Source organism: Panthera uncia, assembly GCF_023721935.1.
Source record: "Panthera uncia isolate 11264 chromosome C1 unlocalized genomic scaffold, Puncia_PCG_1.0 HiC_scaffold_3, whole genome shotgun sequence".
In the NCBI taxonomy this organism is placed as follows: Eukaryota; Metazoa; Chordata; class Mammalia; order Carnivora; family Felidae; genus Panthera; species Panthera uncia.
In genome coordinates this window covers 58,567,456-58,593,285 of record NW_026057584.1, presented here as the reverse complement: position 1 = coordinate 58,593,285, position 25,830 = coordinate 58,567,456, and the positions used below count along the sequence as shown (strand labels likewise).

The 25,830-nt window shown below is 44.1% G+C and overlaps 1 long non-coding RNA gene across 1 annotated transcript in view; it reads right to left on the bottom strand.

Annotated features, from left to right (window-relative positions):
• The window catches only part of LOC125911837 (uncharacterized), a 35,194-nt gene that overhangs the window by 236 nt on the left and 9,128 nt on the right, over positions 1-25,830 (bottom strand). Inside the window, exons 3-4 of the long non-coding RNA XR_007454478.1 lie at positions 20,015-20,116; positions 17,391-17,531 (exon numbers count right to left, since the gene is read on the bottom strand). This is a non-coding gene — a long non-coding RNA (uncharacterized LOC125911837). The remainder of the gene's footprint in view (positions 1-17,390; positions 17,532-20,014; positions 20,117-25,830) is intronic.

Here is a 25,830-nt window from a genome sequence, read left to right as displayed (position 1 = left end):
GGGATCTGGTCTCACACGCAGATGCCTACAGGGAAGAGATGGGGAATAGAAAGGTGAGAGTCTGGGAGTGCAGAATGGGAGAAGACAGGCGTGGTCTGCAGGCAGAGCCACCGTGATGCAGACGCTGATTGTTGACCCAGTCCTTCAAGAGAAGCCAGACATCTGAACTGTTATGTGAAATCCCCTGACTTCCGAATGTTGTCAGCTAGGTCAGGCTTTTAAAAATTTTTTTTTCAACGTTTTTTATTTATTTTTGGGACAGAGAGAGACAGAGCATGAACGGGGGAGGGGCAGAGAGAGAGGGAGACACAGAATCGGAAACAGGCTCCAGGCTCCGAGCCATCAGCCCAGAGCCTGACGCGGGGCTCGAACTCACAGACCGCGAGATCGTGACCTGGCTGAAGTCAGACGCTTAACCGACTGCGCCACCCAGGCGCCCCAGGTCAGGCTTTTAAAACACACTTGCAGGACCATCAAAACTCACCCCGCGGGCTGCCAGTTCGTAACTTCTGGGCTGCCATGTCACCAAAAATTATTCCATAGTGTGATAAGAACACAAGAGGCTTGAGAGACATTGTTTTATAACTACTATCAATAAAGGAAGTATGAGTGCCAGGTAAGTGATATTCAGTCTTCATAACATAGAAAAATACTGATAATGGGCATAATATGTGATGATCTTATTACTGTTTTGATTTTAATAACCTATGTGAATAAGTCATCAGGATCCAGTACCTTGGTTTACCCATCAAAAAAACAACAACAGAATCTTGGCTTTACCTTGGTAGCAAAACACTAAATTTTCCAAAGTAAAGCAAATAGAATAGAAATGATGAGGGGAACATGCATATTTGCTGAATTTGAAATGCTGTTTTATAATCCCACTCCCTCTAGGTTCTCAAAATACTTGAGTTTGGGGAGGAATTCTGGTACACACATACTATATTTATTTTTTTAATGTTTTTTATTTATTCTGAGAGAGACAGAGCGAGTGGGGGAGGGGCAGAGAGGAGAGAGAGCAGGCAATGTGCCTGTCAGCACAGAGCCTGACATGGGGTTCCAACTCATGCACCTTCAGATCATGACCTGAGCCCAAACCAAGAGTCGGATGCTTAACCAACTAGGCCACCCAGGCACCCCTATAAACATAATTATATTTATATGATTACCAATTGTTTCAAAACTGCTACCCAATACAGTTTGCATTTGTTTTTGCCAAACATCTCACCCAACTGTAGTTTTTTTGTTTGCTTTTTAAGGGATGGAGTTCTGAACCAAGTTGCTGAAGGGTTACCACAGAGGGACCCAAATACTGTCCGGCTAGTTTGGCTGAGATTACCTCAAGGAGAAACAAATTAACAATTGATTACATTGGTCTCCACTAGTTTTCTGACTGCTATTTCTCACTCTCCTTCATGGGATCCGCTCTCTCCTTCCTTGTGTTATTAAGTTAACCTTTCCTTTCCTTCTCTTCTCCCTGAAGAGGTTATTTGTGCCCACAGCTTATATTATCATACGGACACTGGGACTCTCAAATCTGTTGCTCAGGCCCATCCCTCTGTCCTGAACTCTAGGTCAGTGTGTCCAAAGACCAGATGTCTCCAAAAAGGATCCCACAGATGCCTCCAACTCATCATGTGATAACAGAATATGGGGCACCTGGCTGGCTCAGTCGGTAGCACATGTGACTCTTGATCTTGGGGTTGTGAGTTCGAGCCCCACGTTGGGTGCAGAGATTACTTAAAAATAAAATCTTAAAAAAAAAATAACAGAATACATCACCTTTACCCCGAATCCCACTCTTCCTCCTCTATTCCTGTCGTTGACTATGATATCTGTTACCTATGCTAGATACCCAGGGGTTATCATAAGCTCCTCTTCTTCCTACAGCCCCTACATCAGGTCAGCCATCAAGTTTGAACTTAGCAGCTTGTTATCTCTTCTCCACCCTCTCAACAAACGACCTTAGTTTAGTTCATCTTTTATCTGGACTTTATTAGAATAAAGTTGGAAATACCTCACCTTGCCCACAGGGCCCTCCACAACCGACCCCTCTCTAGCCTCACTTGTCCCTGCTTTACTCCTTGCATGCTCTGCTCCAATAAAGACTGTTAGTATTGTGCTCATGTTGATGGAATCCAGATGTTTGCAACTCAGCATCTTTGTCAGCCTTAAGCCTTTACTCAGACCCATTTTCCTTGCATTGGGCAGCGACCAAAGCAGAGAGTAGTGCAGACTGCCACATCACCAGAACAGGCTCTAGAGGACCCCTCCTGATCCAGTGAGCCCCCACCACAGTGTGCTTGAGATGGCTTTACAGGTCCCACTGCCTGCCTCTACCTTGTGGACCCACTGAACATCTTCACCGTCACTTCTCTAAGCCACCTTGTCTCTCATCCTTGGACCTCAGGAATGCTAATGTCTGTCAACAATGAACACACGTGTATCCCTTAAGGTTGCTGCCAGTGTCATTGTCTTATTTTGGAGAAAATGGCCTCAACGAGGAGAGCCTGGTTTTCTCCTACAGGCCCTTGTCCATTCCGCTTCTGTTCCCAGCCAGGTCACAAGTGGGTTTTTTTTTTGTAGGGAGGAGAGACCCCACCTAGCTGTTGGCTGAGGTCAACTGACATTTCTCATCATCATCAGAGTCCACGGCCCCATGTTACCATTGGTGAGGATGAGGCTAACTTGGGCACTCATGGTTTTCAAACATAAGTTTATTAAAACAAAAAAAAAATTGAATTAATAATAACCCATCCTGGTGTAGTTTTGGCCACACTTTGAGGCCAATAGTGAGAAAATCCTAACGTTCTTAACAAGGAAATGTATTGGGGTTTTCAGCGGGAGGGAAGGACTTTTCATGGCACTCTATCCCGCAATTAAGATAGGGCAAGAATTGCCTTTAGATGCTTGACTCATGTGCACAGAGGAGAAGGGAACAACTGTCACTCTGCGACAATAAATTGTCAATTTAATTATCTATTAATGTCCTGCAAACTGAAAGTCATTTGATATTTTCTCCAAGAAAACATCTCCAAATTGTCAGCAGTCTCCCCTGCGTCCTAATTATTGTGTCACTAACTGTGTTGGTTTCATTTCTTTTTTCCACAAAATGGGTCCCTCAGCATCGGCTGATCATAGTTATCATTTTTTAATGGCCAAATTTGATGGATTTACAAAGAGTTTCCCCAAAGCCGTGGGCCATTTGGGCCTCATGCATCAGTGTGAGGCAAATGTGAATTGAGTAATTCTTTCTCAGCCATTTGTCAACACCTCAGAGGAGGAAATGTCAGCAGCACATGACGGTGATCAAACTAGTTATGAATTTGAATTTGGCTGTTCTCCTTTTAAGGATGATAACCACATGATGTTAACCATCTTTTATCTTTACATTTCATAGTTGGGTTTTTTTTTTTAACTATATCGTTTAATTTTTATGCCCTAATTCTTGGCCTACCTACCAACCATCGGGAGGATAACACCAAAGGAACTAGACATTTAGTCTACAATAGTAATAATAAAAAAAACAGGGGGCGCCTGGGTGGCTCAGACAGTTAAGCGTCCAACTTCGGCTCAGGTCATGATCTCACAGTTTGTGGGTTTGAGCCCCACGTCAGGCTCTGTGCTGACAAGCCAGGAGCCTGGAGCCTGCTTCGGATTCTGTGTCTCCCTCTCTCTCTGCCCCTCCCCCGCTCATGCTCTGTCTCTCTCAAAAGTAAATAAACATTTAAAAAATTTAAAAAAAAACAACAGCTAATAGTTAACACGGGCTTACTAGGCTCTGTTCTGAGTGTGTATTGACTTTGTGTGTTGGGACTCATTTAATCCAACAAAAGCTCTATGAGATCACTATTGTTATTATCCCCATTTTACTGATGAGAAACTGAGGCAGAGAGTTTTATTAGAGTTACAAAGCCAGGCAGTCTTCCCTTAAAACCAGTCACCTGTATCGGGAATAGCAGCATCTTCATTATCACCAAAAAACATTTATTGGATAGTTAGGACAGGCATGTGAACTGTCTCACGTGCATTCTCACATTTAATGCTCTCACCCCATAAGGAAGTACAATTATTATTCCCCATTTTACAGAAGAGAATACCGAGGCTTACATAGTTATGTGCCCAAGGTCACATAACTATTAGGTGCCAGGTCAGGAACAATGGATCTGTCAGATTCTTTCCCACTGTGACAGTTGCCTGTAAGGATAGGATTCTGAATCTGGCAGCACATTATGCCCTTAATAAAGTCATCAGCATATCAGCAAAGAAATTAAAAATGCCCTGGGAGGCCCTCTGGAGAAATGGCAGATTCTACGGCTGGGGCTGAAAACACAGGGTGAGCTTGGGGCATTTTACACTGACAGAAAGTAAAGTCGTGCTCACAACAAAGCAAAACACAAAAAGGATGAAGGCATGTCAGGAGGACACAGGGGCAAACCGGAAGAAGTTCCCAGTGACCAAACCTGGAACATTTTGAGCACTGAATACATACCAATAGTATTAGATTATAAGTCAAAGAAAAAGCAAACACCCATGAGTCCATACTGATAAAAAATAAATGACCGAACAAATAAATGAGTAGAAGAGAAAAACTGTCCTTAAAGAAGGATTCCAAATTGTAAATGTAGAAGGAATGAGGAAAGTACAAAATCGCCTTAGAGCCCTGTGGTAATAATGGTGGCAGGCAAGATCCTCTGAGGAATGTGAAAGTTGGTGGGTGAGGCTTTAAGGAGAAACGCGATCTTTGTATCGCCCCAGATTAGCTACCCCAAAATAATAATTACTGTGGTGTTTTTCACATATATCCACAAATTCGTTGATACTCCTTCCTCTAGAATAGGAGTTTCATTCCTTTTCCCCCGGAGTGTGGGCTGGATTTAGTGACTTACTGGTAACAAAGAAAGTTAGTAAGTTGGAGCACCTGGTGGCTCAGTCAGTTAAGCGTCCAGCTCCAGCTCAGGGCATGATCTCACGGTTCATGGGTTCAAGTCCTGAATCGGTCTCTGTGCTATCAGTGCAGAGCCCGCTTAGGATCCTCTGTCTCCCTCTCTCTCTGCCCTTCCCCTGCACATGCTGCACGCTCTGTCTCTCTCTTTCTCAAAAATAAACATTAAAAAAAATCTTTAAGAAAAGTAGTAACCTTACTGTTGCAAAACCTGACAGGTACCACCTTAACCAAGTGGTCAAGGTTAACATCAGCTGTAGCGTTGTACTCATATCACGAACCCCCTGATTCAATGTCTTGAGAAAGGCACTTCCCCTGTGTGGTCTTCTTCCCAACAATTCACACCCCAGTCCAGTCATGAGAAAGCAGCAGACAAACCCAAATTGAGGCACATTTTACAAAGTACCTGACCAATGCTCTTCAAAAGTGTCAAGGTCATGAAAGACAAGGGAAGCCTGAGAAACTGTCACAGACTGGAGAACACTAAGGAGACATGACAAGTAAATACAACGTGATATTCTGGACTGAATTCCAAGAACAGAAAAAAGATATGAGTGAGGAAAAAATAAAAATTAAAAAGTTGCCCCACCTGTGCTTTCGAAGTAAACAGAGCACAGCGACTCACTGAAAGTTAGCCAGAGCTGCCCTGCTTTGGCTCCAGGGACCTTGTGAGGGTGCCCAGAGGGAAGGGATGTGACAAGTGGCAGGGAAGCAGCACAGAGATGATAGCAGGACTCCGAGGAGGGGACATGATTAGCTGTGACAGGAAAGAGAGGGGTGGTGGGAGAGCAAAGGAAGGGGAGTCTGCACTTCAGGCCGTTTGTTTTACTTGGCTACCCTGCCCCATCAGTTCCGGTGCCTCTTAGCTGCCTCTCTTCCTCCTGTGCCTATTGCCTTTTAATATACTGCATGATTGTGCTAATGCTGTTTGTCTGTCCAGATTCCTCTCCACTCTTTTCCACTCTGCTCTGTGCCCCAGGGGACTCCCTGCCTGCGGCTCACCTGGGGGCCAGCCAGTGGGGGGCACAGGCAGGAGCTCTGAGAATAAAGGAGAATGGGGTCCAGTCCTGAGGCTCCCACCCCACCTGGGGTGCCTGGCCTGGCCTGGCCAGGTCCCTCTAGCAGAGGCCACAGCCCCCACCCAGAGTTCTCACTGGGTTCTGGTGACTGCCCCTTCTCTTGCCCTGTTAGGCTCACACGTGGGCACTGATTCCCCCACAGTGGGTAGTTCTCGGGTACAACTCCGTTTTCTCTTTCTCAAAGAGAAACTCTCAAAGTCTCAAACCCTGAAGTCCGCCCACATCTTGGTAAATCCTCTCATGAAACTTGTCTCGATTACTCAATTGACTAAGTCATCTGTTTCCTGCTAGGATCACAACTGATGGAAAAAGTTACTATATTTATTGTCCATTGTTTATCTTCCCCTTTAGAACATAAACTCTATGAGGGCAGAAATGTTAAGTACTCCCTTCGCTGCCATGACACTCTGTAAATAAATATCTGTTGGATAAATGAGTGGATGTTCATTTTATTCGTACTGTCTTACACGGTAATCATTCATCGCATGTGGCTATTGAGCACTCGAAATGTGGCTGGTAGGACTGAGAAACCATTTTAAATCGTATTTAATTTTAATTTCCATAGCCACAGTCCTAGTCTATGGAAATTTCCCGAGCATAAGGCAATTCTGGAGCTACTGATGTCCGCACTGCCCCAGGAGGAGTCTGGAGGGTGGCTCGGTGGTCTCAAATGTTTGCTTCGCCCTGGCGAACTGCAGTGCTGGCCTTCTTGTAGGCAGCCCGACTCAGGAATGTGTGCCTTGTTTTTATACATTTACATTTTCATTTCCCTGCAAACTGTCCATTTCTTGGATAATAGAGTTACAGTGTGCTCACCAGGCCCTTACAAACTTGCAGCTTACAAAAGAGCTCTGGCCCCTAGCCAAGGGAGTCTCCAGCTGCTGACTGACCCTGCCTGGAAAGTCAACTTGGAAGAGACGCAAATGTCCTAATCCTCTTCCAAACCACTCTAAGTAGGTTTTATCCAGTGACCTGTAAAACCAAATTAGTAAAGGGACACTTTAATTCCAGCTCATTAGAGAGCTTCTAAAATCTTTGAGAAAGCCAACACAGCAAATTTCTGTGCTGGGGGGCTGAGAAACGCATCCCATTTCCAAAAGCAAAATGTCCTTGCTTTCTTCTGGTTCTCGCACATCACTCGACATGCAGAAGATGTTTTCTGAGGCTTTCACAGGGATCTCCAGTGAGGTGGGGAGCGGTTCCTGCGAGGGAGAAAAATATGGTGGCCTAGGGAGGTCAAGTGATTTTCCCCAAGTTCTGCCAAGTCCAGTCCCAGCTCTGGTCTCCTGACTCGGGTGCAGGGAACATTTGCACTGTTCTTATTATTACCCTAGGAGCTGGCTTATTGCACAATATCAGGAAATAGTCCATATGAAATCCTGGCCCACAAAGCATACATGTTCTGCTTTTTATTCTGCAGCTTTTTTGTAAAGTGTGTTTTCCTTTCCCATAATGTCATCTGGAAGCAATTCCTCCCAACAGCTGGATTTGCTTTCACAATTGGTAAACACGTAAAATGGAAGGCAGGGGAAGATGTGGAGTGTCACCAGAGGAGCCTTTCCCCCACCCGCTTGGCTCGTGTTCTGAGGCTTATCTTGGGTCTCTGCACAAGCCTCATCAAAACTGAGAACGTCTTCAAACAAGCGACCCACACTGCATTCCCTCCTTCAGGGGGTCAGCATGTTCTTTGGGGGAGAAATTTTCTGAATACTTTGCAGATAAAATCGATCAGATGCAGACCAGATTGCCAGCTGCCAAGATCTCGGAGCTACACGCGGAGGCCAGCAAAGCAGCACCTTCTCCAAGACCTCACCATCCTGGTACAGTCAGGACCTCTGGGGTCCTGCAGGAAGCCTCCCGCAGGGCACAGCCTTCCCAGAGCCACTGCCACCAAAGCCAATACAGGATGAGAGCCCAAAGAGCACTGACTAGGTCATCAGAGAAAATGAAAGACCCCCCCCCCACCCCCCCATATGCTCCCGAGGAACAAGTTTTCACGCAGGCACAAACAGAAGGCAGCCAGTACTCCGGAAGGCCAAGAGCACAGCTGTCATCTGGGTGTTGGCTCACACCCTCTCCACTCTGTCTCCAGGGTCTCGGGGGCCGCTTCTCTAGGGGTTCACCAACATGGTTAGTTCTGGTCCAGGAGGTTCAGGGCACAGTTTAAGCTGGAATACAGTGCCGGGGGGCAAAGCTGAGGCTTCAGGCACTCTCCTCCCATATAAGAAACGCTATTCTTTGATCAAAGTTTCAAATTTGGAAGAAATCAACCTAGCATATGGCTCAACTCTCAGAGGGAGCACGAGAGTATGCTGTTGACCAGGCAGCCCTACAGAGATGCGGAAGAGGGTATGTGTCACCCGGCCCAGCGGCGGGGATGACCTCAACACGGTGCCGGCCAGATGGGGAGAGAGTGGGGGGTAGGAGGGGCTTCCTTCCAAGCACCACCAACCCTCTGGGTAGCCAGGGCCCCACTTCCTGTGAGGGAGCTTCCCTGTGCTGTGGACCCTTGGCTGCAAAGTCCTCCTGGAAGAGATGAGCACCCCGCCCACTGAACAAACAAAAGGAGCCGATCAGGAGCAGGGCTCACCAGAGGACCCTGAGGAGGCTGACTGCCCAGCTCCTCAGCACAAGCTGCAAACGGAGCCCCTTTGCCTGGGCCCATGGTGGGTGGAGTGCACTCTTTCTCAGGTCCGCTTCTTTCCTGGGGTCCATCTTCTCTCTCTGTCCTCCAGGAAGAGGCTGTATCTTGTCTGGAGTCAAGGAACAGAAACTTCATTGTACAGTTTTCCAAATCTCATGCCTCATATCTGAAATGTCGAAACTCCGTGTTTCTAGTTGCAGGCCAAGGCTGCTTCCTCCAGACCCTGGTCACTCTGGTCTGATCACCTGCACTTCTGGGAGGGCCCTCGGAGTCCACTCGGCGAGATTCACTGAAGCCCAGGGGGGTGGGTGGGTGAGAGCAACCCCCTGGTTAATACTTCAAAGTGAGCCTCTAGATTAAAGCAACTAGAGCTCTAACAACCATATGCAATGCGTGCACCTTGTTTGGATCCTGATTCAAATGTATCAACCGTAAGGAGACATCTTGGGATATTTCAAGAAAATTTGAATTTGGACTGGGTATCAGAAAACATTTAAGAACTTATTGTTAATTTTGATAAGTAAGTGTGGAAAAAAAAACATAAAAAATAAATATGTAAACAGATTTTTATATGTGTGATAATGGTGTTGTGGTTATATAAGACTCTCATATAAGACCCTCATCTTTTAAAAAGTATACCCCTAAGTATTTGGAAGTGAAATATGACATCTGGGATTTATTTGAAAATACTTAAGAAAAAAATATCATGATGGGTACAGCTAGGTGGCTCAGTTGGTTGAGTGTCTCACTCTTGATCTCAGGTCTTGAGCTCAAGTTCGTGATTTCAAGCCCCAGGTTGGGCATGGAGCCTACTGAACAGAAAAAAACATGATGAAACAAAGATGGAGTCTTAGTCCATTTGGGCTCCTGTAACAGAATTCTATAAACTGGGTATAAACAACAAAAATTATTTTTCACAGTTCTGGAGGCTGGAAATCCAAGATGGAGGTGCCAGCAAATTCTGTCTAATGAGAGCCCACGTCCTGGTTCATAGATGGTGCCTTCTCATTGTAACCTAACGTGGCGGAAGGGGTGAGTGAGCTCTCTAGGGTCTCTTTCATAAGGGCACTAATTCATTTATGAGGGCCCCACCCTCGCAGTTTAATCACCTCCCAAAGGCCCCACCTCCCAATATCACATTCAGGGTTAGGTTTCAACATACAAATTTTCATGGGGACATTAACATTCAGACTATAGGATATGGTAAGATGTTAATGGTTAGATCTAGGTGATGGGTGTATGGGATTCTATATACTACCCTCTCTACTTCTATATATGTTGAAAAACAATTATAATAAAAATTTTTAAGTATAGACTATTTTATCACAAAAGCTCACAGAGGACAACAAACACACATGTTTACCCACTCAGTGGTGACTGAATCCTGTAATGAGGTTCTTCATCCTCCTCATGGTCAGGAGGGGTTAGCTCTTGCATACAATAGGGAAGTGACAGGGCCCAGTCCAAGATGATCCATACGAGCTTTGACTGGGGGTGCAGCAACACCCTCAGCCCCTCCGCCTGGCAAGAAGCAGGAAGGAGCTCCTCTCCCAGAGCAAATGCAGCCTTCTTTGCTCCTGCTGTCACTGGCTTTGGGGGCTGTGGTTTCCTCCTGTGTGTGCTGCATTGCTTCATGAGCAGTTCAGGGGCCTGTGTGTGGGTGGTGGAGTAGGACACAGGCCACTAAGTACTAGGTAAAGTTCTTGCTATTACAGCTCGAGATCATTCCTGCTGCCTTCACCCCCACTACCCCCCACATTCTACACTGTCCCATCCTGCACTGACTCATTCACAGACATGCGTCAGGGTAATCCTATGCCAGTCCCCTTGCGGGGCATGGGCGGGATAATGACGGTCTTTGAAGGGCAATGGAAAAGGCCTCCAGTTAGAAAAGTCAATGCGGGCCTGACACTTACTCTTTCCCTGCTCTGGCCCTAGGCATCAACTTCTGTGTTCTCATTCTAGGTTAGTCCATACTCTTTAGCCTTAACCTGGTCTTGGGAAGGAGAAGATTCTTTGCCATATTACTTATCTCCTCTTTCTGGAAAAACAAGAAAACCAATTTTCCCCCTTCTGCTTTGAAATATGCTGGGCATTCTGTTTTTCCTTATGTCCTTGAGTAAAAAGTAAGTGCCCTTTACTGGTGCTGGGCCATGCCTGTTCTTTCATTTCTTTTTTTTCTTTTCTTTTCTTTTCATTTTTATTCCAGCATAGTTAATATACAGTGTTTATTTGTTTCAGGAGTATAATAGAGTGATTCAGTGATTCCCTATATTAGTGCTCAATAAGTGTGCTCTTAATCCCCATCACCTGTTTCATTCTGGTAACCATCAATTTGTTCTCCAGAGTTGACAGTCTGTTTTTTGGTTTGTCTCTTTTTTCCCCTCTTTGTTAATTTGTTCATGCATTTTCTTTCTTTAATTCCACATATGAGTAAAATCATCTGGTATTTGTCTTTCTCTAACTAGCTTAATTTGGTCTCTAGATCCATCCATGTTATTGCAAATGGCAAGATTTCATTTTTTTGTGGCTGAATAGTGTTCCAATGTACATATATATATACTGCATCTTTTTTATCCATTTATCTGTCGATGGACACTTGGGATGCTTCCATAATTTGGCTATTGCAAATAATGATGCAATAAACATCAGGTGCATGTATCCCTTCAAATTAGTGTTTTTATATTGGGGGGGGGAGTAAATACAATAGTTTGATTACTGGATCACATGGTAATTCTATTTTTAATTTGTTGAGGAACCTCCATACTGTCTTCCAGAATGGCTGCACCAGTTTGCATTCTCAACAGTGCACAAAGGTTCCTTTTACTCCGTATCCTCACCAACACCTGTTGTTCCTTGTGGTGTTGATTTTAGCCATCCTGACAGGTGTGAAGTGATATCTCATTGTGGTTTTGATTTGCATTTCCCTGACGATGGGTGATGTTGAGCATCTTTTCATGTGTCTGTTGGCCATCTGTATGTCTTTGGGGAAATGTCTGTTCATGTCCTCTGCCCATTTTTAACTGGGTTATTTGGTTTCTTTGGGGCGTTGAGTTGTGTAAGTTCTTTATATATTTTGGATACTAACCTTTTATCGGATATGTCATTTGCAAATATCTTCCCTCCATTCAGGAGGCTGTCTTTTAGTTTTTGTTGGTGGTCATACTTGTCCTTTCTTAGTACCGACCAGAGCACCCAGTCCTTTGGAGTGGAAAGAAAGGTCTCACATATAGAGCAAGTGCTCTTGCTAAAGACCTGCCCAAGTTATTGCCAACATATTTCATAAGTAAGACTGCTCTCACAGAAACACAAAATAAATTTTAAAAATCCTATTTATACTTTGTTAGACTCAATATTTGATATTTCTACATTTTAAATAGGTTCTCTAATTTTGCCTTCCTAATGGTTTCCATCTTTGTCTCAATCATAAGTTAATGAGAATTACAAGTCTTACCAATAACATACACTTTCGTTTTTTAAATATCTCTTCATTTTTAGTGACTAATAAGGGCACTGACACTGCACAGACTGAACTGGAGCCCCAATGGTTGTGGCGTCAGGTGGTAGCTATGACATTTCACTCGTCAGCGGGTCCGTGGAAGTCCAAACTCAGTCTGCAAAGGGCGAATGGAGAAGGTCAGTGTATACAGTTCGAAAGTGTGGGTGGTTCAAAAGCCGAATGTACAAAAGTTGAAAATGTTGCCCAGCTCCAACTAGAACGTAAGTGTCTTGCAGACAGGAATGTTGTCCATTTTGTACACAGTGGTATCCCAGTGCCTAGAACAGGGTCCTGCACACGGTAGATGCTTCATGCTTTCTGGATTCATGAACTGCCCGTGCTTTGGAATTCTTGCAGCCACTTGTCACATTGTACTGTATATACCAGTATCACATTTAACTTCAAGATTGACAGTATCTTGGAAGCAGAAGGAAGCCTTTTTTCTCTTGCAACATCTACATCATCCATAACTGAGATTCAGTAAATGCATATTGACCAGGTAGAAGTACCTTTGTATTGTTGGGAGCTAGCTAGTGATTAAACAGTTTAAAAACAAAATCCCTCACTGGTCATGAGAAAAACCATAGCTCATGCTACAGAAATGGACAATTGCTGAAGCCCCCAGAAGTTTCTCAAGTACTGTGTGGCAGGGAAGTAGATTTCCTGCCCCAGAAATCTGGCAAAAGAATTCACTTGAGGATTTAAGTCTGAGAAAAAAAAGACCCAAGAAAGGAGGCAGAGAAGGGGAGGTCTTTTCCAGGGCCTAGAGATTAAGGCTATTTAGATACCACTTAAGAAAGGAACCAGATGCCAGCCAGGTTTGTGCTTCGGTTTAACCATGTTCTCTGCAAAACTTGCTTATGGGAAGATCAGAAGCTCTGACGATCATTACTGAAGAGGATTCAGAGAAATTATCGTCTACTCCCGGTTGAAGAGAGAACAAGTCCTGATCTTTTTTTGGTGTCAACCTCTACTGAAATGTGCTGTTGTCAAATCAAAAAGGGGATAGATTCGAATTTTACAACTCTGATGAAAGTGAAATAAAAGGAAATCTGTATCATCTTAATCAAAGCATGTGCCACCTGAGTCGGCTCCCTGTCTCGTCCCTTGGCCTTGGTGACTCTCATGTGCTGGAGGTTAAGGGTTTGTTAAAGAAGATGGGTTTTGATTAAGTGTCACATTTAGTGTGATGTGACATGCTCTTTATCATTGCAAGGGAAGATTGGGGGACCAGGGGGAGCTTTATAGCTAGTTCCCAATATAAATTAGGAGTCTTGGGGAATGGGTACTTTGCAGTTGGCCTTGATCTTTCCAGGGCCCAATGAATGTGTGTATGTGAGAGTGTGCACACATGTATGTGTGTGTGTGTGTGTGTGTGTGCGCATGTGTGTGTGTAGGGATGGCAGAAAAGTCAGTTTTCACGTGCCTGCGCTAATGGGCTGGTTACCCCACTTGGAGTTTGACTTGCAATTGTAACATAAGCCTCCAGCTCTAAATTTGTCCATGTTCTTGATATGGGGCAAAGTTCTCCCTGCTTTTTACTTCTTTGGAATTTCACTGTTGCTTAGGGAAATCTCAAGCATTCATTCATCCCTTTGGGGGGCAGTGACACAAATTTGAGGAGGGAGAAGCGGGAGGAAGCATTCCAAGTGCCACATGCCATTTCTAGCCAGAGGCCATGGCCATTGCGTCCCCTGACTTCACCTAGAGAAAGGAGAGCAGTCAGACCAAATCCTCCTCCCTTCAAATCGAAGATGTGCTCCACACCTTAAGACTCAGATTCTGGCTTAAACTGGAGTAGTGAGAGCACAGTGAAAACGGGGGTACAGTAAATCCCCAGAGTGCTCATGAAGGCAGAGGGTGGGATTGAGGGAGACATCCCAGAAGGAACCATTCCCATCCAAAAGGCACCCCACCCCGCCTCCAGATCAAGTTTTCTAAAATATCACTTGTGGAGCTCCTGGCTGGCTCAGGGGAGCATGCAACTCTCGATCTTGCAGCTGTGAGTTCGAGCCACACATTGGGTATAAATACTATTTAAACAAATAAACTTAGAAAAAAAAAAGACTCTCATCAAGTCAGAACCCTTCCATAAATACCCTTCCCTTCCCTCCCATTGCCTTTATGCCACAAGAATAAAGGAAATCCATACCCTTTGTTCCAGCATTCAATGCCACACATCCTGGCACTGCCAAATTGGCCTACTTACTGCCTCTCAAATGACTTAGCTTTTATCTTGCAGCATTTGCTTGTCACTCCCCTGTGTGGAATGCCTTTTCTGTTTCTCTCACCTATGGCAAGATGGCGCCCATCTTCCAAACATTGGCTACAGCCCTTTCCTTTTTATGAGGGAGTCACAGCCCACTTGAGACAATGCCTCTTTTTATTCCAAAAATCTGAATGGAGCTTCTACTAAGTGCCCAGAACTGCTCTAGACACCTGGATTAGGTCACAGAACAAGACGAAGACACCTGCCTTCAAGGAGCATGCGCCGTAGTCATCAGGAGGATCGTGCGGTAAACTTAAAAGACAACTCAAAAATATTACTTAATGGTAACAGTTACTATGGAGAGAAGAAGAAGAAGAAGAAAACAGAGCAGGGTAAAGGAGATCAGGAGCTCCCACTGTTTGAGGCCAGGGGCTGGCTACAGTATTACAGGATGACCAGGGTGGGTCTCATAGAGGGATGTGTGGACCAAGAAACTAGAGGAAAATCCATAATGTCGAATAACAAATGGAAAGGCCTCCAGGGGCACCTGGGTGGCTCAGCTGGTTGAGTGACTGACTTCGGCTCAGGTCATGATCTCCTGTGAGTTCAAGCCCTGCATGGGGCTCTCTGCTGTCAGCACAGAGCCTGCATTGGATCCTCTGTCCCCCTCTTTCTCCTCCCCTCCCCCGCTTGTGCTCCTGAGCTCCGCTCTCTCTCTCAAAGATAAATAAACGTTTTTTAAAAAAGAAAGAAAGGCCTCCAATGTTTGGTACAACCAGTTCAGGTGACATTAAGGAAGAAGTTAGGCAAGGAATGGAGAAATGCTTAGGTTTTTATTGCTATGTTCAAAAGTAATTTTTTTTAATTAGAAAAATTATTTACTTTTACTCCTTCCCTACATCTTACTGTTCAGGAAACCATCTTACAGACATATCTGCAATAATGTACTGTTCCCAGTCTGTTTAAAGGCAAAGCAGCATAGGGAAACACCATCAGAGGTCCAGACTTCTCAGCTTATGGGATCTTGCTTCCTGATTTTACATGAAATCCTGAAACTTAGAAGTGTTTTCTCCAAAAAGGAGAAAACAGGGCATTGTAAAAGAAAAATCACTTTATTCAGTATTACAGTTTTAGAAATGGAATATATTTTCTTTAAGGAACGAGAAACTATTTTCTCAACTGTTATTGGTTTGTCAGTATAGGTCAGCAGGAAGAAACATTAACAAGCCTGGCTCTTCAATATCAAGACATCTAGTCCAAGCGATAGTATGCTTTCTTCCTTTTCAGAGATGCTTCTTTTTCTGGTGCTTTCCATCCTTTTCCACGTTTCATATTAGAGGATCAGTACAACCTTTAAAACTTCCTGAACAAGAGCAAATCCATAGCCTCTGATTTCTTCCCAAAAGGCTTTCCAACCTGTGACTGTTCCAGCCACCAAACAAACCAACAGGACACAGAAGAGCCCAATGAGTAGAAGAAATCTCCTGAGTTGTGGGATGTTGGGTGCATTGGATTGGTCCAGCATTATGAAACAGAAACTTCCCCACTATCCATTGTAAACAGGAAGCTGGATGCAAATCCTTCCACACTATATTGGCCATTTACTCCGTAAGCCAAGAAAGCTGCTGGCCTCTGACACCCATGTTCATCAGAGACAGAGCCAACGCTAGGAGGTTCTGCAACAACACCATCAATTGTTCCTCCCACGACGAGGATGTCAGAGGCCACCCGCAGGGCTTACACCATCGTGGTCCTGCACCCAGGGCGACCTCTTCAGCTTCAGATTGGGACCATCCAGCACAAGAACAAGACTTACTAGTTCAAAGTGTCCGTGTTGGTGGTGGCAGGGGCAGCTCTCCGCCTCAGGCCCCACATGCCACCTGGAAGCAGCTAAGGTAATTTTTTAGACATTAAAATTACAAAAGCATTAACTGGCGATTGCTTCTTGATATGGAAAAAATAATAAATACACTTCAGAAATTGCAAATACCCCTTTGCTTCATGAAAAAGTCCCTCCCTGTCTTTCTTCCCCTTTCCCTGACTCAGCGATTCTCCTGCTGCTTGGCTTTGAGCCTCATCACAGACACTTCCCTGGAGGCTTTCTAATAACCGGCCCCTGGGGGACGCTCTTCCAGCTGCAGTCATACTTGGAGACAACCTAGCTCTGGGATGGAATCTGGAGCCGGGTCTACACGCTTGCACTTCCTTCCCATGAGTCTTTGCGCGAGTTCCTCAACCAACCTGTGTTCGTCTGTAAAATGGGGTCTATCTTAACAGGGTTCTACAGCTCACTTGAGATAATTCTTGCAAAGCATTGGGTATAGGGCCTGGCCTAGAGCTGACCCGCAGATGACTGCTCACCTTTGCACCTCTGGCCTCGGGGAGCTGGGGGTGGGGGAGGGGTGGTTGTGCCTCCTGCCTCCTGCCTCCTGTTAGAGCTTTCTTCCTCTTTCTGCAGGAACCCCGAGAACTTCATAGCCCCTGCTGTCTGTCTCTCAACCACGCTGTCTTCTGCCCAGCCCACAAGTGGTAAGGTTTCTCACAGCGCTCTCTCTCTACCCACACTTCCGAAGCGGGCTCCTCACAGCCACAGCCACAGGCACAGCCACAGCCACAGCACTGACTTCTACCCCACCCCACCCCACCCCATTTATATTGGTGGCCACCACTCGATTTCTCTATCCCAGCTCCTCTCCTGCACTCCAGACTGGTGTATCCTCGTACTGGGTGCCTCTGCCTACACAGAGGTTCAAATCTGCCCCACCAGCCCTAGGCTCTACCCCCATCCCTCCATCTCCAGAGCTGGATCTGTCTTCCCACCCCTCCCCCTTCCTGCTTTGCCTCCTCACCTCCAGGAGTATTCCCGCTGTTAAGAAAGTTCTTTACAAAGTGGTCCCTGCTTTCCGAGAACTCTCAGGGCAATAAATGGAGGCAGATAAGGACAATCTCAAGAGGAAAGTGGTTTGACTAAAGGAAGCACAGTACTTAGGTAAGAGGGCAGGAGAGAAGCCTACCTGGCCTGGGGGTCAGCTCCGACTTCCTTAGGAGAGCTTGGGGAGCCAGTGTAAGATGTTTCCCAGGAACAGACCTAAATACATTTTCATTTTGGAGCAGGGCAAAAGTGGGATGGGAGGCCTCTTAAGAGTCGCTATTACCTGAGGGGAGAAATAAAGATTGCTTGGCCCAGGGGACTTTCACTTGTGAAGACCCCACCTTACTTGGAGTCAGGCATAATACCACAGGAGGCACAACTATATTGCCCTTTTTGAGAGATCTCTCATAATTTTGTAGGTTTTTTTTTTAATTATATGGCTACCAGAAAAGAATTTAATATATATCAACCATTATTTCTCTCAAAGGCCATAAAGAGTCAGAAAATCTTGAATATAATAAAAATTAAACCTATAAATTGCTCTCCAATTTAATGAAATTTTTATGAAATCAAATGTTAACAATTAAAGGATCTAATTTACATTTTGTAGCCACTGCAATAAAAAATTGTAAATTTTAATTTTGCACTTCCCATATTTTTGAACCAACAGTCCCCCCCGCCCAACACCCTCAGATTTCAAGTGTTTTGGTAGGACCTTGGCACACTTGTAGCCCTAGTGATAAGCTTAGGGGTTTTTCCTGGGTCATCAGAACCAAACCTACATCAGCCAGAACGGAGAGTGTAGTGGGCTTCAATATGCTCCCCGCACAGAGGTGACCGTTTTCAATGCTTCCATCCCCCCACAGCCTGCAATGGTGACATTAGGCACCAAAACCCAGACTGGCAGGAGTGTAGGGGATTTGGGAGAAGCAAAGGGCAGCACCCCCTGAGACTGAGTGAAAGGCACATGGCTTACTCTTCAAACATGACTTCCTTGGCCAAAGTAATACAGACTCATTGAATAAAATTTGGAAAACAGGAAAGTAAATATACTGCCCATAGTCCTGTTACCCAGACATGAACATTGATCACTTTTTTATCTTCTCGTGATTTTTTCTGCATAGGGGCGTTCTTTTTTTTTTAAACATAGTTATAGTTGTGCCTATAATTTCACATCCTGCTTTTCTTACTACATTGTGTTTCCTTCTGTCATTGCTCACTTTAGTGTGTGCTATATAATAAGTGCATAAAATGTCATCACATGGATTTATCAGCGTTTACTGACCTATTGCCCTGTAGTTGAACATTTATATTGCTTTCAACATCTTACTCTTATAAATTTTTTGTTATTATAAATGACATTGCAATGCATGTGTGCACGTAACCCTTTGTTTAATGTTTATTTATTTATTTCGAGAGAGAGGGAGTGCATGCACACACAAGCAGGGGAAGGGCAGAGAGAGAAGGAGAGAGAAAGAGAGAATCCCAAGCAGGCTCTATGCTGTCAGCACAGAGCCCAACGCGGGGCTTGATCTCACGAACCCTGAGATCATGACCCGAGCCGAAACCAAGAGTTGGTCGCTTAACCTATTGAGCCACCCAGGCACACCCACATAACTCTTTTTTGACATTTAGGATTATTTCTAAAGATAGAGTCTCAGAAGTGGAATTATGCAGCTAGCAAATACAAATGCTTCTAAGATTTTTAAATTCATATTGCCAGATCGCTCCCCAAAGAGGGCTGTATTAATGTGCACTGTCACTAGCAATATGTGAAAATTCCAGCTTTGAGATGGCTTTCCACTGCACTGGCTATTATCACTAATATATGTATATATAATATGTAAAGTAAAATGTAATATAATATATTATTATAATATAACCTAAGAGGTAGAAAGTGAACTTGTCTTCTTATGTAAAATTTTTGGTGAGGCTTATCATACGTTCAGAGAAGTACACAAATCATAAGTGAATTTTTACAAAGTGAAGACTTCTAAGTAACCAGCACCCAGATCAAGAAACTAAACGTTACCAGAACCCCAGAAGCACCTGTCATGCCCCCTTTGACCCCTCGTCCCCCACGCGAGGGTAATCACTACCCTGACTTCTCATACCCTAGGTTAGTTTTGGACAGTGGCACTGTTAACAATTTTCATTTTTGTGGTTACTAGAGGAGCTAACCCTTTTTCCACGTATTAGTTGATGAATTGAGTTCCTCTTTTGTAAATTATCTTTTCAAGTTCTTTGTCCAGGAAATAGTTGATTATTAAGCAATCTCCTAATGTCAAGTTTGGCTAAAGTTGGACTGTAGTCATCTGGACACTGTTCAAAACTGAGGAAGTGTGCGTGTGTGTGCGTGTGTGTGTGTGTGTGTGTGTGTGTGTGTGTGTGTTTATGCTCCCAGGAGCTCACTCTGACCATACTCTTACTTCATCATGCTTCTTTCCTGCGAGGCAAGGTGGCACCTCTGTAGGGAACACCTGGCAGGGGTAACTTTTCAGTGACAGAGCTGAGCCTAAATAGACTCCGCTGTTCTTTCAGTGTGTGTGGGAGTTACAGAAATAGGTCACTGGACCTTTTTAAAAATAGAACTGACACATTTGGGGAAAGCATTGTTTCTGCTGAGATAGCATACAGTAGGAGATGAAATGATCTCTACAGAGTAGATGAATTTAGACATTTGGTATAAAAAATAAATATCTTTAATGGTAATAACTCACAAGATATATAATGTCTTTCGTAAGAAAGGTCAATAAACATCATTACCTGCACAGCCTACGGAAAGGTTTCCCCTTCGGTTCTAACGTGGGATCTTCTGAGGTGCAAGCAGCAGCTTGCTGGCCCCCGGCCGGCCCCACCTGGCAACAGCTGTTGATGGAAAGAGAAGGGCCACACCGTCAACTGCAGTCAGCATTTGTTCCCCCACCAAAGCCAAGACGTCCTGTCTCAGTGGGTTTGCATTCTCTCCGCTTAAGTTATGAGACAACCCCCTGCTACCCGTGTACCATTATCTGTGCTACAAAACAAGCGGGGACAGCGACAGCTGCCTGAGTGCAGCTCCATTCCAGCCCTTCCAATGGCTTGACCAATTTGTGGCAGGCCAGCCCCACATCTTTGCCCACAGGCTCCCCAAGAGCCGTGTAAGGGCCCAGGTCTGCCCTTTGGGGGGCCCTTTTTGGCCCTCTCCTGAGACATCCTCAGTAAGCTCTCTCTGGCACACCCAACCTGCCGGGTTCAGAAGCTCCATGCACTTAGGGGACAGACACTTCTGTCTTCTCCAGGGATTCCCGAGGAGCTGCTGACAGTGCCATGCTTGGGCTCCACTAATGAGACAGGCAAGATGTTGGCCGGAAAAGCAAAGCTTGGGGTTACTACGGGGAGCACACTTTGATTCAGCCCCAAGGAAGGCAAGGAAGACACAGAAGGGGGTTGGTTGTCCCACGAGTGGGGGTGAATGAGAGCAAGGGAGGAGGGGACAGACACCTGTGTTTCAGGAAAGTCTTGGCAGCAGGGGGGAGGGACAGGGCTGATAGTGCCCAGGCAAGGGAGCAGCAGCTGTGAGGGGTGGGTGGTGGCGAGCAGGAGGGGACAGGGGTGTGAGACATTTCTCAGAAGTAGAACACACAGGCAGGACCTGAGGACTTTGACATTGGCACCAAGGGAAAAAGAAAAGTCCCAGATGCAGATGCAGCATTTTCTAACAAGAACACAGTTCCTTTTTGAAGACACACATCCACCCAATGAGCACATGTTGAGCTCTTGCCTTGTGTCAGATAGTTGTAGACTCTGGGAATGACATGGAATTCCTGCCCCAAAGGTGCTTTCACTCTGCCAGATGGTGGGTGGGCTGTGTAGACAACAAACAAATAAGCAGGGGGAAAAAAAGGATGATTTCCTGCGGTGATAAGTGGTCTTGAAAGATAATTTGTGCTTGGAGGCGGGGGGGGGGGGGTTGTGTGATCAGAGAGGACTTTTCTGAGTAAGTGTCATTGGAGTTGATATGAAGGAGCCAGTCAGGGAGAAGAGCCAGGTCAAGAACATTCTAGATAATCAACATTGCCTCTGCAAAAGGCCCTAAGTAGGAACACATGGCACATTTGAGGAACAGAAAGAAGACCACTGTGGCATGACGAAGAGTTTTACAACACAAACTTGTTTTCTATTTGCTGCAAGGCCACTGCCTTAGAGTTTCATCTTTGGTTTCTAGACACTCCACACCCCTTCTAGACCCTTCTCTCATCTCTTTTCTGTCTCCCTCCAGACCAGCTGCAGTAAGAAGTGAGACCAGTAGCTATCAATCCCATCTGGGAGTTGTGGAGGCACTAGAACCAGTTCAGTCTTTGTAGAAACCAAATGGGGAGGAAGTCCTGGGGCCAGCCTGGCTCCTTTTTTCAGGTCCATAATTCTTAACCACTTTTGAACTATGAACCCCTTTAGTCACCTGATACAAGCTGTGAAAAAATACAAGTATGTGAAAAAATTACCTTATAAACAGCAGATTAGCCTATGAATACAAGTCTTATGACCATTGTATCTTCCATAGAGATATATCCATATATGACAAAATGTAACCATAATGATAATAAAAATACATTTGCACAGTGTTTTTTACTTTCCCCACACATTTCCACTTAATATCCTTTTGTCCCATTGACATCCTTGACACATAGGTAGGAAAGGCATTTGTTGTCCCATTTTGCAGATGAGGACACAGTGATAGAAGGCTAAGCAGCATGTGTGTAATAATAGGGCCAGTTGGCTGTAGCTTTGGGACAAGAACCAAGGTCTTGTCACTCCAAGGTCCAGGCTCTCCAAGAACAGGTCATGCAGTGACCATCTTGACTTCTCTTTGACTTCTTTCCCCATGCCCTTACCCCAGGGCCTGGAGACACTCAGAGCAAAGACAATCTTTACACATACAACTCGGCCCACATTGCCCTCCTGGTGAGGAATCATATGGATATGATTCTTCCATAGTGATATGAAAGAAGTGATATTTTCTAACACAGGCAAAGAGGCACCGAGTCTGATTATAGAAGTCAAAATTGTGTGGATGGAGGGGAACTTCCCGCTGGGGCTTCCTTTTGGCCAGTTAAACTTAGCGAGTCATTTCCTTTTTCTTCTGAAGACTTATAGCATTTCCTCCTACAGTCCCACAGAAATGAATCTCAAGGAGTGCCACCTAGTGGCCCGGACTATCCCACCCCTCACCATCCCACCCCCACTCCATGGGGCCACCTTGCTGATCAGAAAATTGGACCCATGCCTCTTACTATCCACCAGGTTAAACACCTGGTGTTTAGAACAGTGTCTAAGTGTCTGTAACTCTCTCCAACCAGGATTCCTTGGGTCAAAAGGAGGCAATGTGGACCTCCTGAAAGAGAAACAGGTGAAAACCCATCAGACTGGTTCAGCTCCGGCCTTCATCACCTCCTTGGCAGAAGGGAAAAGAAGTCTCACTACTGTGCCTCACAGAACAGAGAGAATTAGGATATCAGGATAAATGGAAACCCAGTCCAAATGCAGCCCACCTCCCAAATAATGCTTTCTAATGAAAAATAAAATATCCAGATGCAGTAAAAGAAAATATTAGTAAATTCAGCAGCAGTTTTTAAAACCCTACTTGGGGCACCTGGCTGGCTCAATTGGTAGGGTGTGTGACTCTTGATCTTGGGGTTGTGAGATGAGCCTCATGTTGGGTGTGATTACTTGAAAATCAATCTTTAAAAAAATTATTTTAATAAAAAGAACCCCAAACCCTACAAGTCAAAACCACAATGAGATACCACCTCACACTTGTCAGAATGGCTAAAATTAACAACTCAGGCAATAACAGATGTTAGCGAGGATGCAGAGAAAGGGGAATCCTCTTACACTGTTGGTGGGAATGCAAACCGGTACAGCCACCATGGAAAACAGTATGGAGGATCCTCAAAATTTAAAAATAGAACTACCCTAGGATCCAGCAATTACACTAGTATTTATTTAGTCAAAGGATACAAAAATACAAATTTGAAGGCGTACATGCACCCTGATGTTTATAGCAGTATTATCGACAATAGCCAAACTATGGTAAGAGCCCAAGTGTCCATTGACTTACGAATGGATAAAGAAGATATGGTGTATATATACAATGGAATATTACTCAGCCATCAGAAAGAATGAAATCTTGCCATTGCAATGACACAGATGGAGATAGAGTGTATTATGCTAAGTGAAATAAGTCAGAGTAAAACAAATACCATATGATTTCACTCCTAAGTGGAATTTAGGAAACGAAGTAGATGAACATAGAGGAAGGGGAAAAAAGAGAAAGGGAAGCAAACCATAAGAGGCTCTTAACAATAGAGAACAAGCTGAGGGTTGATGCAGGGAGGTCGGTGGGGGATGGGCTAAATGGGTGATGGGTATTAAGGAGGGCACTTGTTATGATGAGCACTGGGTATTATATGTAAGTGATGAATCACCAAATTCTACTCCTGAAACCAATATTACACTATATGTTAACTAACTAGAATTTAAACTAAAATTTGGGGAAAAAAAAACAAAGAAACAAACTCCTGCTCTATGGCAAAAAAAAAAAAAATAGCATGGTGAAAGAAAAACTTTGCAACATTTATCACAGATACAGGCTAATCTGTAATATTAGGAATATAAGGAGCATTAAAATATTAAGAAAAAGAGGCCAAAATAAAGGCCATATATGAAAAACCTGCAGCTAACATCATACTCAATCCTAAAAAATAGAGCTTTTCCCCTAAGATCAAGAACAAGACAAGGATATCCACTCTTACCACTTTTATTCAATGTAGTACTAGAAGTCCTAGCCACAGCAATCAGATAAGAAAAAGAAATAAAATGCACCCAAAATGGTTATGGAAGAAGTAAAACTTTCACTATTTGCAGATGACATGATACTGTATATAGACAACCCTATAGACTCCACCAAAAGACTACAAGAACTGATAAATAAATTCAGTAATGTTGCAAGATACAAAATCAATATACAGAAATCTGTTGCATTTCCGTACACTTACAGTGAAATTGCAGAAAGAGAAATTCAGAAAACAATCCCATTTATAATTGCACCAAAAACAATAAAACACTTAGGAATTAACTTAACCAAGGAGGTGAAAGGCCTATATTCTGAAAACTATAAAACACTGATGAAAGAAACTGAAGAGGACACAAACAAATGGAAAGATATTCCACACTCATGGATTGGAAGAACAAATATTGTTAAAATGTCCATACTACCCAAAGCAATTTACAGACTTAATTCAATCCCGACCTAATACTAATTTTTCACAGAACTAGAACAAATAATCCTAAAATTTGTATGGCACCACAAAAGACCATTGAATAGACAAAGCAATCTTGAAGAATCAAGCCCAGATATCAAGATATACTACAAAGCTGTAGTAATCAAAACAGTATGGTACTGGTACAAAAATAGACACATAGAGGCACCTGGATGGTTCAGTTAAGTGTCCGGCTCTTGGTTTCAGCTCAGATCATGATCTCACAATTAGTGGGATTGAGCCCCGCATCGGGCTCCACACTGATAGCACAGTGCCTGCTTGGGATCCTCTCTCACCCTGTCTCCCAATCCGTCCCCTGTGCGCATGTGCTCTCTCTTTCTCTCTCTCAAATAAACTTAAAAAAATAGACACATAGATCAATGGAACAGAGAGCCCAGAAATTAACCCACAATTATATGGTCAATTAGTCTTCGACAAAGGAGGCAAAAATATGCAATGGGAAAAAGACAGTCTCTTAAACAAATGGTTCTGGGACAACTGGACAGCCACATGCAAAAGAATGAAACTAACCATTTTCTCACACCCTACACACACACACACAGACACACACACACACACAAAACCTCAAAATGGATTATGGAGTTAAATATGAAATATGAAACATGAAACCATAAAAATCCTCGGGAGCAGAAGAACTTCTCTGACATCAGCCATAGCAATATTTTTCTAGATATGTCTCCTGAGGTAAGGGAAACAAAAGCAAAAATAAACTATTGGGACTACATCAAAATAAAAAGCTTCTGCACAGCAAAGAAAACAATCAAGAAAACAAAAAGACAGGGACAATACCTAGCTGGCTCAGTTAGTGGAGCATACAACTCTTGATTTGGGGGTTGTAGGTTTGAGCCACCCTGTCCCATTGGGTATAGAGATTACTTAGAAATAAAATCTCTCTTAAAAAAAAAAAAGAACCTGCTGAATGGAAGAAGATATTTCCAAATGACATATCTGAAAAAGAGTTATATCAAAAATATGTAAAGAACTTACACAACTCAACACCAAGAAAACAAATAATCCAATAAAAAAATAGAAGACATGAACAGACATTTCTCCAAAGAGAAATAGCCAACAGACACAGGAAAAGGTGCTCAACATCACTCTTCATCAGGGAAATGAAAATCAAAACCACCATGAGATGCCACCTCATACCTGTCAGAATGGCTAACATCAAAAACACAAGAAACAGGGGCACCTGGGTGGCTCAGTCGGTTGAGCGGCCGACTTCGGCTCAGGTCGTGATCTCACGGTTTTGAGTTCAAG